The sequence below is a fragment of the Lynx canadensis genome, chromosome C1 (genome assembly GCF_007474595.2).
Source record: "Lynx canadensis isolate LIC74 chromosome C1, mLynCan4.pri.v2, whole genome shotgun sequence".
NCBI lineage: Eukaryota > Metazoa > Chordata > Mammalia > Carnivora > Felidae > Lynx > Lynx canadensis.
The window spans coordinates 139,185,323-139,199,964 of NC_044310.1; the positions used below are offsets into that span (position 1 = coordinate 139,185,323).

Below are 14,642 nucleotides of genomic sequence, written 5' to 3' on the forward strand. Positions count from 1 at the left end.
GCAGGGCTGCCTTCTCGCGTGGACTTGAAGAGAAACCCCCTCCCCTACGCCCTACAGTTCGCTCCCGGGCTGGTGGAGGGGCCACTGGGGGCAGCGGGCGGGCCCAGGTGTCGAGAGTGGAGGTGGGGGGGCGAGGAAGGGTTCGGCGCCGCCATTGTTCGCGGGGTGGGGGCCCTTGTGGGCCTATTGTTCCCCGCCCTAGCCACGCCGCGTGGGTAGGGTGTTTCGGTTACCCTCAAGCGGGGTGCCCAGGCTCCCCTTAAAGTATGATCTCTGCACTCCATATATGGTTCCAGGCATCAGTTCGATTTATCGAACACTACCTGTTCTTCTCACGACCTTAGCAAAAGCAAAAGAAAAAAAGGTACTGGAAAAATCCTAGCCTTGGTTCGGAGCTCCCACGCGGTGTAGACGCGGCTCCCCGCGGCGTTTCACCTTGCTCTGCGTGCAGAAGGCTGGGGGTGTGGGGAACACTGGTGGCCTTGGTGTTCCCGGGAGGCCTGGCGTGTCTTCTGCTTCCTCTCAACCCAAGCTACCCTGGACGTGGTCCCCGGCACTGACCCCTCCCCAATGAGGCGACCCCCCACCTGGTGTCCGCAGACCCTCAGATGTGCTTCGCGCTGGGTGGAGAGTAGGCTGTGTGCCCACATCTGTGGGACTAGGGGGCCCAGAGCACATCCATATAGCCCCTGTCTGCCAAGAGTAGAAGTTACTTTGTGTGGCTGGGTCCCCCCTCCCCCCCCCTTCGCTTGATCTCCCGTCCTACCTTTCCTTTCCTCCTCCCTTCCCTTCCCCCCACTTGGCTCCCTTTCTGCAGCCGGGACTGCTGGTGGGGGCAGGGAATACCATTGGGTTTTAGTTCTTAAAGCGGTATGTCAAACGAAATAAACCAGCCTTTCCCCCGCCCTTTCACCCCCCGTTGTCCCCAGCGTGTGTAGCTGACGGTGCCCTCTTTGTATGCGAGCCGCGTGGGGAGGGACCGAGTTAATGGGAGCCTCCCGGTCCCCGCTGACATATTCCTGGCAGCCCGCTCGAGGCTGCTGATGCAGCCTTCCCGTCCCCGGCATTGATTAAGTGATGTCATCCAGATTACTGAGCATGCTCCGGCTAACCCCCTCCCTCCGATTCCCCCCAGTGGCTGGTGTATTTAGGTCAAGTGATTGACAGGTGACAGTTTCTGGAGGGTCCCTGCCAGCGTCCGCCAAGCCTTTCTCAAGCACCAGAGGCTGACGTTTGCAGGCCAAGCGGCCCCCAGCATCTTCACCAAGGTTGTGCCGCAGTCCCTGAGAAGGGCCGTAGGGACTAGCAGGTGCTAGCCGGATTGGTAGGCGGTAAGGCTGTAGGCGGGTGTTCTCCCTGAAAGGGTAACTGAGGCAATGCTCTGGCCTTTGCCCAGGGGCTTCATCTTGTCCCTCCCTTAGGAAGGCAGCTCCCTTTGACGACCTCTTCTCCCCTTCCCATTTTTACAGTCATCAGGAAACCATGACCTCCAAATGGCATGCGTTTATTCTAGGAGCTGACCTATCAGGGCAGGAAAGGGGGCTTTTCTCTTTGCTTAGTGTTAAATTGAAGAGAAGACTTATGCTACAATTATTGATGAAGAGGGGAATTCTATACTTAATGGCAGGTTAGGTGATAGTGACATATCTGCTGCCAGTATATGGGGCAGATAGTGGCTTGTTTGGGTTACACATCTCAGCTGGGATCAGCCTACAGTCAGATTTGCTATTTCCTGAGCCAGGCTGTAGTTTAGATAGAGTCGGAGTTACTGGGGGCATCTCATCCCTGCCCCTTACCTTGTAACAGTTTTTTAACAAATAGTTATGCAGCACTAGAACATGTTCTGGTGACCCTATTTTTTTTTTCCAGAGGTTTTAAAGAAAAGCCTGAAGAAGTTGTTATTTTTGTTCTTCCTCTACCTCTCCTCCTGCTCCTCCTTCTCTTTCTCAGTCTTTTAAGAGTGATCTGTGTGCAAGGTGGAGATCCTAAGAACCATGTTTATTTCACATCTAAGTATACATGTGATTAACTAAATACATTAAAACAAAGTCACTCTATGAGTAATTTAAACTTAAACAGTTGTGGGTGTGAATACACATGTAACTCTTCAACTGTAAAGGGAAATTTTTGATTATCTTACTATAATACTTTTTAATACAGCGGTTTTGAATTTTCTTCAGGATAAGTTTGGTTCTTTTTTTAATAGAAAAAAGCATTCATAAAGTGTTATCATAAGGGTACAGCTTAGCGAGCTTTTATAAAGTAATCACTCCCCTGTAACCATTTCTCAGACTAAGAAACACATTTTCAGGACCCCAGAGGTCCCATTAGTGTCGTTCCCGGTTATTAACTCCCTCTGCCTCAGGGTAACCACTATTCTGACTTCTGCCATAGATTAGCTTTGCTCATTGTTGTTGTTGTTGTTAATAAACTTTATATACGTAAAACCATAGAGTATGTTTGCTTTTGTGTGTGGCTTCTTGCAGTCAACATTATGCTTGTCAAATTCCTCCATGGGGTGGTGTGTAGCAGCAGTTTTCTCCTGCTCATTGTTCTGTCGTGTCCCGTTGTATGAATACACCATGGCTTATTCATCCATTAACTGTCAGTAGATACTTGGATAGTTTCCACTTTGGGGTTAATATGGACATAGCTGCTATGAACATTCTTTTGCACTTTTGGTGAGAGTGAATTCAAAACAGAAGACTGCTAGACATTGAAGGGGGACTAGGGTTGGCATGTGCCAGGACCCTTCCTATTCCTGATTAATAATGTGTAACTAATGGAAATGACCTTTCTAGCAGCCTGTAACCCGTTTTGTACACTGAGCAGAACGGCTCCCAAGCCAATTCAGTTGCAACCAGCCCATATGGTTCAGTTGCAGGTGGAGACTGCCTTGGGTGGGCATCTCTTTCCTTGCTTGTAGAGGTGTAGATTGTGAGGATGACCAAAGAAGGCCAGAACCGTCCAGCAATGTCAGTCATCTTCACTCCCAGCAGAGCCGTGTAAAGAATGAATTTCTGTGGAGTCAGCTGTTAGTCTAAATTCAGAATCCCAGAAATTTCTTTTGTTTTTGAAACTAAGGTCAATTTTTTTTTTTCTTTAAAGTTCTGTTCGGGGTCCCTGTGTGGCTCAGTCGGTTAAGTGTCCAACTCTTGATCTCAGCTCAGTTCTTGATCTAAAGGTCATGAGTTCAGGCCCTGTGTTGGGCTCCATGCTGGATGTGGAGCTGACATAAAATTACACTAAAATGGGACTCCTGGGTAGCTCAGTCGGTTAAGCCTTGGACTCTTGATTTCGTTTCAGGTCTTGATCTCACAGTTCATAAGATTGAGCCCCATGTCGGGCTCTGTGCTGACAGTGTGGAGCCTGCTTGGGATTCTCTCTCTCTCTCCCCGTCTCTCTGCTCCTCCCCTACTTGCATGCTCTCTTTGTCTCAAAATAAATAAATAAACTTTAAAAAAATAAAATAAGGCAGGAGCAGGTGAAGAGAGAAGAGCCAGCGTGGTGTGGATTCAAGAAGAGGTGGAGGAAATTTGGAGCAACAGAAGAGAAAAGCTTTAGGGCAGAGTGAGAAATACCTTAGGTGAATAGGTAAAATACCTTAAAAAAATAAGGTAACACCTTAAATATATAGGTAACATTAGGTAAAATACCTTAAATAGGTAAAATACCTTAAAAAAAGGTTCTGTTCAATTTTTATGGAGATGTATGCTAAAAGGGAGATTTTGCAGGTATAGTTTCTAGATTTTTCTTTTTAAGAAAATGTCCTGCCTTAGAGGAAGTATCTCCACCATCCTTGCATTTTTCAGCTCCTGTGTAAAGCTTTCTTTTTCTGAGCAGCCCAGCCACAGTCCTCCCCACTTTGAACCCCTGAAGCATTATTTTGCACAAGATCTTGTGACTTCTTTGTCTTGGATTATTATTAGTTTTATCATATACGTAATGACATTGTAAGCTATGGGCAGAGATAAAGACCATCTATGTTTTGCTTCTTTATATTTCCCAGGGCCTTGCCCATAGAAAGCACTTAAGTATTTATTGATCTCTTTGTTGAATCTAGAAATCTTTACTTTGGTATATTTAACTTGTTTTGTGGGCCCTTAATTGGCCTAGGGAGTAGTTAAAAAAACAGTTTCTTTTTTTTTTTTTTAATATATGAAATTTATTGTCAAATTGGTTTCCATACAACACCCAGTGCTCATCCCAAAAGGTGCCCTCCTCAATACCCATCACCCACCCTCCTCTCCCTCCCACCCCCCATCAACCCTCAGTTTGTTCTCAGTAAAAAAACAGTTTCAAAGAGAAGTGCTATTCCTTTGAGCAGACCTGGTAAGACAGCATATACTATACTTAAATGCCTTAAGAAAATTGGGAAAGTACTACTCTCAGCTTTGTTAAATAGTAGGAAAGCTGTTGACGCTGGCAGTGAGATGGAAGTAGAGGGTGGCGATGACCTAGTGATTAGAAAAGGGACTCCACATAAATTAATTCTTCAGAGAAAAATATTGGATTTATAGCATTTCTCGAAGTACTCCTCCATTAGCTGCTGAAAATCCTGGTGAGTCAGCCACTACTTATGGCTCTGACTATTGGTTTTGATGTATCTGTATTGATGGAAACTCTGTTTTGGAGAGTTCCCAGTAAGTTCTTTGAAATGGATGTTGACACTTCAGTTTGCTCACTTGGGACTTTCCTCTTATTCAAAGTCCTAGGAAAGCATTAAGTTCTGACCTCTCTGAGAGCCAAGGCAAAACATCAGCTGTGACCACTGAGCTGGTCAGTGGTATGGAAAGTGGCCTCAGCCTGCAGGGTCTCAGATTAGTTCTGGACAGTAGATGGGCGAGAAAGGAAGGACCAGGACAGAGACCAAATTCCAAGTTGGAGTTATCATTGTGGACGTTAAGGACTCAAAAAGTAAAGAAATATGGCTAGAATTTTTTTTTTTTTGTCCATAGTAATGGTCTTTAAAAACATGAACATTAAGATTTTTTCATTTTAACTTTTTTAAATGTTTATTTATTTTTGAGAGAGAGAGACAGAGTGTGAGTGGGGGGGGGGGCGGGGGAAGGGGGCACAGAGAGAGAGAGAGAGGGAGCAGAATCCCAAGCAGGCTTCAGGCTCTGAGCTGTTAGCACAGAGCCTGATGCAGGGCTCCAACTCACAAACTGCAAGATCATGACCTGAGCCAAAGTTGATGCTTAACCAACTGAGCCACCCAGGTGTCCCTAAAATTTTTTCATGTTTAACTTATACACAGTAGTTCTATGGGAGGGACTTTGACAATATAGAGTTGTGTAGCAATGCCGTATTAGTTTTCTTTTGCTGCTGTAACAAATGATCACAAGTTTAAGGGTATAAAACTATGCAAGTTCATTATCACAAAGTTTCCATAGGTCAGGAGTCCATCAGATCAGCTGGTTTCTCTGTTTAGGGTCTCATAAGGTCAAGACCAAACTATTGGCAGGGCCATGTTCTTTTCCAGTTCTTTTCCATTTATTTGCTCATTCAGATTGGTGGCAGAATCCTTATGTTGGTAGGAGTAAGGGCTGTCAGTCCTGGCTCTTCTCAGCTTCTAGAGGCCACTCTCAGGCTCTAGTCACGGGCTCCTCTTCTCTGTCTTAAAAACCAGCAATAAGTTAGTCCGTCTCGTGGTTCTCATCCTCTCCTGCAACTTCCATGGCATGTCTTTCTCACTGACCCTTCATCCCTCTCCCACTTGAGGGGTCCATCTGATTGTAGTGAGCCCACCCAGATAATCTGGGATAATCTCCCTATTTTATTTTATTTTATTTTATTTTATTTTTTAATTTTTTTATTTTTTTAACATTTATTCGTTATTAAGAGACAGAGATAGAGTGCTGAGTGGGGGAGGGACAGAGAGAAGAAGGAGACACAGAATCTGAAGCAGGCTCCAGGCTCTGAGCTGTCAGCACAGAGCCCGACGAAGGGCTCGAACTCACAGACCGTGAGATCATGACCTGAGCTGAAGTCAGACGCTTAACCAACTGAGCCACCCAGGTGTCCCTAATCTCCCTATTTTAAGGTCAGCTGATTAGCAACCTTAATTATATCTGCAAAGTCCCTTTTACCCTATAACATTCACATATTCACAGATTTCCAGGAATTAGCGTGTGAACATCTTTTGAGGCCATCACTCTGCCTACCACACACTGCCATACTCACGATACAAAACAGTTTTGTTTACCACTCCCTACCCCCCCCCCCAGAAGCCCTCATGCCACCCCTCTGTACCACCCCTCTGTAGTCAAACCTTCTCCCCTCTCTTAACCCCTGGCAACCACTTCTTCTTCCTCTCTATAATTTTGCCTTTTCCAGACTGTCATAAAAATTGAATCACATATTAAGGATCTTTTTGAACCTGTGTCTTTTACTTAAGAACTCTTGGAGGTTTATTTTGTTGTTGCATGTATCAATAGTGTATTTCTTTTTAGTGCTTAGAGGTAGTCTACTAGATGGATATAACAAGGTCTGTTTATCCATTCACCCAGTGAACGACTTGTGGGTTGTTTCCAGTGTGGAATGATGATGAATAAAGCTGCTATAAACCTTTGCATTTATGTTTCTGTGTGAGGGCAAATTTTTATTTCTCTTGGGTAAATACCAAGATGATATCAGTTTTGGGATTGCTAGATCATATTGTGACTATATGTTTAACTCTAAGAAACTGCCAAACTGTTTTTCAAAGTGGTTGTATCATTTTGTATTCCTTCCCAACAGCAGTCATATTTGAAGGCAGGATTATAAAGGGTTTGTTCAGTCACTTCGTTTAAGTGAGCACTAATAGTGTTTAATAATGTCGAGAATTATCAGTCCTTCATTCTTCTGTGCCCTAAATTCAGAGATGTTTACATCACTTGAAAATGAATCAGTGGTTTCCAGTAAACATACCCCCTGAAACGCTGGAAGGAGTGGACACAGGAAGTAGCTGTCAACTAGTAGGTGACACAGAGGCCGCTTGCTGTTCCCGGCACGTATGCAGTTGGTACCACCTAAGTGAATGGGGTTGGTGCAGGTAGGAGGGAGAGTCAGACAGAGCTGAGTGTGGATTCCCTGGCTAGCTGTGGGGCTTTTTCCCCAAGTTGTTTAACTTTTCTGCGTCTCAGTTTGATCATATTTGAAATGGAGATATAATTACTTATCTCACAGGGCTGTTAGAATGAAATGAAACGAAGGGGTCAAAACAGCGTCTAGTAGAGAGAAAATGCTCAATCGGTGCTAATTATCCCCCATGTTTTCTATCTGCCTGTAATTTTTCTCATTTTCAGAATTAGCTTTGCCTCCTAAAATTACTGCCCTTAACCCTATGTCCTGAAAACTCTTCCTGTAGGCCTATTTCTTAGGCGTTTGTTCTTATGCATTCTTGCTTGGAATAGCCTCTCTTTTCATCTTATTTGTGAAATTCCTAACCATCCATGAAGGCAGAGCTCACAGTCTGTTTATTTTTAGACCATATCCGCTGATCCTTTTATTTGCAATGATCATATATAGGCGAGAGGGAGAGGGTGTGTCTGTTTCATGGGTCTTTGCCTCCTTCACAGTGCTTGTCTAGTTGCTTTGTAAGTGTATCTTGATTGAGGCTTCTTTCTTTCCTTGCTCCCTGCACAGAACCAAGTCTCCATCAATGCCAGTTTCTGCATTTCCTTAAATAACTTGGGTATCATTGGGGATTTCCCTCTGCCTCCACCTGTGCATGTCTGGCCCAACTCCCCTATTTAATGACAGTGTTTTCCATTTTTGGCTTTTCTCCCCCATTCAAAATAGGAAACCTCCCCCACCTTTGGGTTCCCTTGAGTCCCTGCCTCAGCTTTCTCACCTGTGTCTACTTATTAAACAAGCAAAAACAAAACTGCCTACTCCCTAATGGTTTCACTTGAGTTAAAAAAAAAAATACCCCCTCGACAGATCCAATTTCACCTTATTTCTCTTGGATTTTTTATAAGGTCCTATTTTTGTGGCTGAAAAAGCTCCTCCCTTAACCCGTTTGCTGCATGTCAACCAAGTTCCTCTCAGTAGGAATTGACTTGTTTCATTTGCTGTTATTTGTTGATATTGCAGAGAACGTGGGAGAATATGGAGTGTTAGATTCCTCACAGTACTCCCCAGATGTGGGTATGAGTCACACAGCCCAGGACCAGCTCCCAGCTCTGCACCTTCTTAGCTGTATGGACTTGGACAGACTGCTAAACCTTACTAAGTTGCAGTTCCTGGCCTGTAATAGGGCTAATATAACTCTCCACCTTGTAGGGTTATTGTGATGGTCACAAGAGCGAATGCACATCCAGTGCCGAGCGCAGTGCCTGGCATATAGCAGGCATTCAGAAAATGTCCGCTTTGTAAGACCCACCAGTGGTTATTTCTGTGTCTTCTTGTCAGACTGACTAATCTTGGGAGAGCCCAGACCCTTCATCACAGGTTCTCTGGTGCCTTCAGGTTGTGTTAAAGAAAAAATTATTCTGACACTTGTAAAAATAGTTAAGATTATTGTGATAGGTATCAGTACTGTTGCCATAGGTGAGAGAAATCGGGCTCAACTCCAAGTAGAACAGGTTATGGGGGTGGGTGGGTAGGTGGATGGACAGTTACCAAGAGGAGACATCAAGGGTAGGGGGAGATTCTTGCTAAAATGACCTAACAGGATTCTTGCGGAAGGCAGGCCAGATATCAAGGAATCAAGATCTGGATTATGCAGTATCAGGGGTGATGAGATATTGATATTGGGTGGGGGGGTGGGATTCTCTCTAAACTGCCTTAGTAGGATTCTTGCTAACACTGGACTCTGCAAGTTTAAAGTCAGGCGTGGTTGAGAAGACAGCTCAGGGGAGCCTGACTACAGTGGTCATCTGGAAGCTGGATGATTCAGTGGGGCATTTGAGACCTTCTGTATTCTGGGCCTGCCTACCTTCCTGACCTCTCCCCTCACCCCGTGTTCCATCTGTGCTTCCATTCCCCCAAATGATGAGGTGGCTAAGTCTCCCCCTCCTTACCCCAGCTGCTCACATCCCACATGCCTGGGGTGACTGTTCTCAAATTGTAGCTAAATGGCAAGCATCCATTCGCTTTTAGAATCTCATCCAGTAGTGCCTCCCCTGAAACTTTTCTGACTAGTCCCTCTCCCCTTCCACCCTGCCAGATTAGACACTTCCTCCTATGCACCCCATATCCATGGACAACTCCCAGCTGACCTCCCCCAGTTACCGTGTTTCATTTATTTGGGTGTATGCGTCCTTTCTTCCAAGTAGACTGAAAACCGTTTGAGAGCAGGAAATGTGTGCCATTTATTAACATCTCTAAGGCCTGGAACAGTGCCTGGAACAGAGTAGATGCTCAGTACCAGATATCTTTTGAAGGAAATAAAAGAATGCTGACCGTCCTAAGCTGTTAGATGGTAGACCCTGGAGTTATTTGCTTGGATTTTTACCTTGACCTTTCTCCAGCTCTGGTAACTTGTTTTTCCTACTTAGGACATCCTCATGGTTTTACTGTCACTGTCTTAAATGCAATACCTTCTTCAGGGCTTCTGGTATATTCCATGCTTATTAAAAAAAATTCAGACCATGCAGAAAAGCATGAAGAAGGTGGTAAAAAGCACTTTTACTTTTACAAACCAGAAAATACTTTTGTAAAAAAAAATTTTTTTACATTTATTTATTTTTGAGAGACAGAGAGAGAGCATAAGTGGGGGAGGGGCAGAGAGAGAGAGAGAGAGAGACACAGAATCTGAAGCAGGCTCCAGGCTCTGAGCGATCAGCACAGAGCCCGATGTGGGGCTCGAACTCACGAACCGTGAGATCACGACCTGAGCTGAAGTCAGACACTCAACCGACTGAGCCACCCAGACTTTTAGAAAATACTATTGTTAACATTTCCTTGTATATCCCAGCTCTTTTCCATTCTATAAAACAACGATACTTTGTTCTAAAACACAGATAGGGTTTTTTTTAAATCTGTTTTGAAACCCACTGTTTTGCTTAACGGTATATTCAGATAGTAGCATTTGTAAAGGTTGCATATAATTGCATTACATATCAATCAATACTTTAACCATTTCCTAGTGTTAGACATTTGGGTTTTTCTGCTTGTTTTTCGTTCTGTTATAGACAAAAGTGTGATAAACATTGGTGCACACATCTTTTTGTGCACTTGCCAGATTGTTGTTTTAGAATACATCCCCAGAATTGGGACTGGTGGGTAACAGGGTATAGATGATTTTAAGGCAGCCATAGTTTTTGAGAGAGAGCAATTCAGAGATGGTAAGTTGTCCTGTTTTATACTCTCATCTCTCTGTCTACCAGATGGAATCGCTGCCAGTTTGTCTCATAAGGCATCCTTCATACCTGAGCTAAATTAAATTCTTACCAAGAGTATGTGTTCTGTCATGCACTGTTAACCCGTAGATCCAGAACACAGCAATGCCTTCGGACTTTTAATGTAAACCATACGATTTTGTAGGCTGTCTCCTGTCAGTTTCAATATCCTAAAGGATGTTGTTTCTTGGAGGTGATCAAAAGCTAAATTTCTCTCTTGAGGCAGCGAAAGATAGAGGCCAAGTTTGTAGTCTTCAAGAAAAATAGGGTGGATGCTTTTCTTCTTGGTGCTGACATTGAATGGCCTGTGATATCTGTTGGGCAGTTGTAAGTTGAGAAGGGATAAAATAACCCTCTCAAAAAAACCCTAGAAAGAGCTTAGCGCCTTGCCCTCTGATTATTAGGTACTCTTTTAAGTAACTTATTATATAAGATTCCAACGTACACCAAAGTAGAAAGAATAACAAAATGTACCCCCAGGAAGCTGTCAACCAGTTTTAACCATCATCAACAAATGGCCAGATTTATTTTTTCTATACTCCCCTAACCATTCCTCCCCAAATCACCTGATTGTTTTAAAGTGAAATCTCACATCATTTTATCCTTAACATATCAGTTCTCTTTTAAAACCTCAATGACATCATCACAACTAAAATATGAGCAATTCCTTAATGTCAAGTACCCATATTTCCCCCTATTGCTTCATAAATTTATTCTACAGCTGGTTTGCTCAAATCAGAATACTAGGTGCTATTGATTACAAGTGAGGAGAAAAAGAAATGCTCATACGTATCTACCTTGAAACAAGAAGGGAGGCTTTTGCTGTGGAGTCCTGTGGGACAGAAGAAACACAGGGCAATCAGGCTAATCAAGATTTCCAGCCCATGTCCCTTAACAATGGTCACGTCCCACCTACCCTTTCTAATAAACCAGTGCCAGCATTGCGGTGTCATCCAGAAAAGCTGTTTAAAGAGATTTCCGTGTTATAGTTTTTCCCTGCTGCTTTCCCCCTGGCTTTAGTTGGCTTGTGTAAACACCAGGAAAGCAGGCAGATGTATCACTCACTTGTCTTGCGAGCTCAATACCGCCCTTATCAGATTGGTGCCAAGTACATTCACAGCAATACTTTTAGGTGTTTCTAGGTGTAGTAGTATTTATTACCTTTTTAGTCAATGAATACCTGTCCTTGGTGTGAATTGAATACCGGAAAAGAAATCCAACAGAGCTGAAGGGAAAAAATATACATGTGAGAACAGAATTCACTGCAACATACTACTTTAAGGAAAAAGGCTTGTAGTTGTCTTTTTATGTTTCTTATGCCTTTTCTCACTAAAAAGAAAAAAAGGGGCGCTTGGGTGGCTCAGTCAGTTAAGGGCTGACTTTGGCTCAGGTCGCGATCTCACAGTTTGTGGGTTCAAGTCTTGCATTGGGCTCTGTGCTGATACCTCAGAGCCTGGAGCCTGCTTCAGATTCTGTGTCTCCTCTCTCTGCCCCTCCCCCAATCACGCTCTGTCTCTCTCTCTCTCTCTCTCTCTCTCAAAAATAAAATAAACAAAAAGAAAAAGAAAAAAAATCTCTGAAGGGAGATGGATAAAAAGTGCAAATTAAAAAAAAAAAAATCCCAGTAATTTATGCTTTAACTTCCTAGGCTGCAGTGTATGGTCATAAGAGCTGCCCATCAATAATACTATTTTAGAAGATCTTTAATTTACTTAAAGGTCTTGGCTACACAATTCTGGACTGACAGTCCCTTCCTTTCCTGTGCTCTGTCACAGAGCGATCTCTCCCATTTGCAGGTCTTGTTTTGCCTCATGAGGAAACGAAGAGAGGTCTGCTTCAATTCTTTGAGGAGGTTATATCATAGATTTTTTCTGAACCACCTGTCTGGCACCTCACTCCTCAGAGATTATTGATCTTCATCTGGGAACCTGGTTAAATAATAACTCCAAGTGACATCAGAAACTTTGGATAGTCTTGGGAGAAGGGACTTCTGCTTCTCTTTCATAGCCACCTCCTGCCTCATAGAGAGGACCAAATTCCGGTCTGACTGGGCAGTGTCCAGACCTATCAGTCCTGGTCACTGGTGGGCAGGATCCCATGAGAGGCAATCAATTCCTTCCTGTATCTGGCCTTGGTGGTAAGCTGACCTCTGCAGATATGGATTCCTGGGCTGGCTCCTAGGAGCTGTTTTTCTGTCTCCTGTCTGCATGCTGCTGAGTGGGTAAATTAGGCTAGCTCCACAGATTCAGGCCCAGGTGGGCTGGTCTCAAGGTCCAGAAGAGACTGGGCTGTGGGATGGGGGCATGGTGAGGTAAGGAAAGTAGAAAGACCATGTGAGCCTCCACACTTGGCTAGGTTCAGGATTGGGATATGGGTATCGATGCCCTAGCCACGTGCTGTCTGGTTACTTGAGCAAACTCACCCACCCAGTGGGTGGGAGGAGCTGTCAGGGGAGGCTTCTGGCTTTTTTGGTCCCTTGTACTAATGCCATTATATAGCATCAGAGCCTCCTAACTACTAATAGTTTATTTATATAATATTTGTGAAAAACAGACTTTAGAAGGGAAGTGTTTAGCTCTTCGGTAATAATTACTGAACAACACAACCTACTAATTATTTGTTCAAACAAGTGGGAAAGAAACACCCAAAGTACTGTATCCTAGAGTAACAGCACTTGCTTGCTCATTTGCTTGTTAAATGTTTCTTAATAAATATGACTCTTGATAAAAATCGGTTTGAGGATCTGTTTTTAAACTGTATTTTCTGGTCTAGACATTTATCCAAAAGAGCTTGTAAAGGGGAAAATATACATGTATTTAATATTTCTTTAGTGCTATTAAAAAGCAAATATAAAGAGGTAATACATACATTCATGGAAAACTTGAAATTAAGTGAGTTCTTTATTACTATGAACGTTTACTTTTTTAAAGAGCGAAGGTAAAGTTTTGGACCTCACTGTGATTCTCTGCTGTCCAGTATGGAAGCCACTCGCGTCACACAGCTGTCCGGCACTTGGAGTGTGGCTGGTTCAAGTCGGGGAGTGCAGTAGTTGTAACATGTACATGGGCTTTTGAAGACTTAGGACAAAAAAAACGGAAATGTAAACTATCTCAATTTTGTGTAGTCATTACATTTTGAAATGATAAAAATGATTTTCCCCGTTTTACTTTTACTTTTTCTTTTTAAGTTTATTTATTTTGAGGGAGAGAGAGAGAGTGCGCTTATGCCCACACACAAGTAGGGGAGAGGCAGAGAGAGAAGGAAAGAGAGACTCCGAAGCAGGCACCATGCTGTCTGTGCAGAGCCCAACACGAGGCTCAAACTCACAAATGCCTGACCTCTTGACCCGAGCCAAAATCAAGAGTCAGATGCATAACCCACTGAGCCACCCAGGCGACCCATTTTTACTTTTTAAAATGCCACTACTAGGAAATTTAAGGTTACACGTGTGGCTTGCATTCATCGTTGCCATTGCATTTCTGTTGGACAGCGTTGCACAAATCTTTTCCGTGCTGCCGACACACTGTTTTTGCATTTATTAATTTTAATTTCACTTTAATATATTGAGGGTTTATTGTGTGATAAGTAAGACAAGATCTCTGCTGTCAATGACCATATATATAATCCAAGAAAAGAAGGCAAGTAAAAAAAAACAAAAGAAAAGAAAAGAAGAGAAAATTAGCCTGCTGGGAGTGTCCAAAGAGAAGAGGAAACAAAGCCTTGCTGGAGTTAAAGAGAAAGCACGTCCAGTTGTGTTCAGGGACACCTTGCAGAGGGACATCATTACCTTGACGCTGCGGCAGGATCTGTCTACACTGCACGTGTAAAATTTGCTTCTTTATCTTAAGTTATTTTGCTGTTCTGCATAGCTGCTTTACATATTTCTGTCTTGAATAGTGTCGGGAAAAGCCCCGGGGCGGGATGTGTGCTATAGCCCGGTCCCTCTCTCTGCTGTCACTCCCCACTCCCCCCCAAGTACTGGTACATTGAGTGTTGCCGCCCGGCCGGCGTCATGTAATTCAGTCCTGGCCATTAACGGCAGCGGGCTGGGATGCGCTTGCAGTGGGTGACATTGGGAACACCCACGGGGGGACACGCCGCGTCGTCTTTGAAGAAGGTCGCGGTGCTCCGCTGCTGCCCAGCTGCCACCGCAGTGTCCTGGAGACCGGGCCCCAGGGCTGCCTCACTGCTGGGCTCGGCCTCCCTGGAAGGTGGTTTTTAACTTCCACCCCAGTGATTCGCAAATCTGCCACTTACCTTCTGTCTGCATTCTGTTGCTAATGCTAGGAATGACGAGACCTCTGGTCCTGGAAA

The 14,642-nt window shown here is 44.0% G+C and overlaps 1 protein-coding gene across 1 annotated transcript in view; it reads left to right on the plus strand.

The window, feature by feature from the left end:
* KIF5C (kinesin family member 5C) overlaps nt 1-14,642 on the plus strand; it is a 164,710-nt gene that overhangs the window by 491 nt on the left and 149,577 nt on the right. The window lies entirely within an intron of this gene.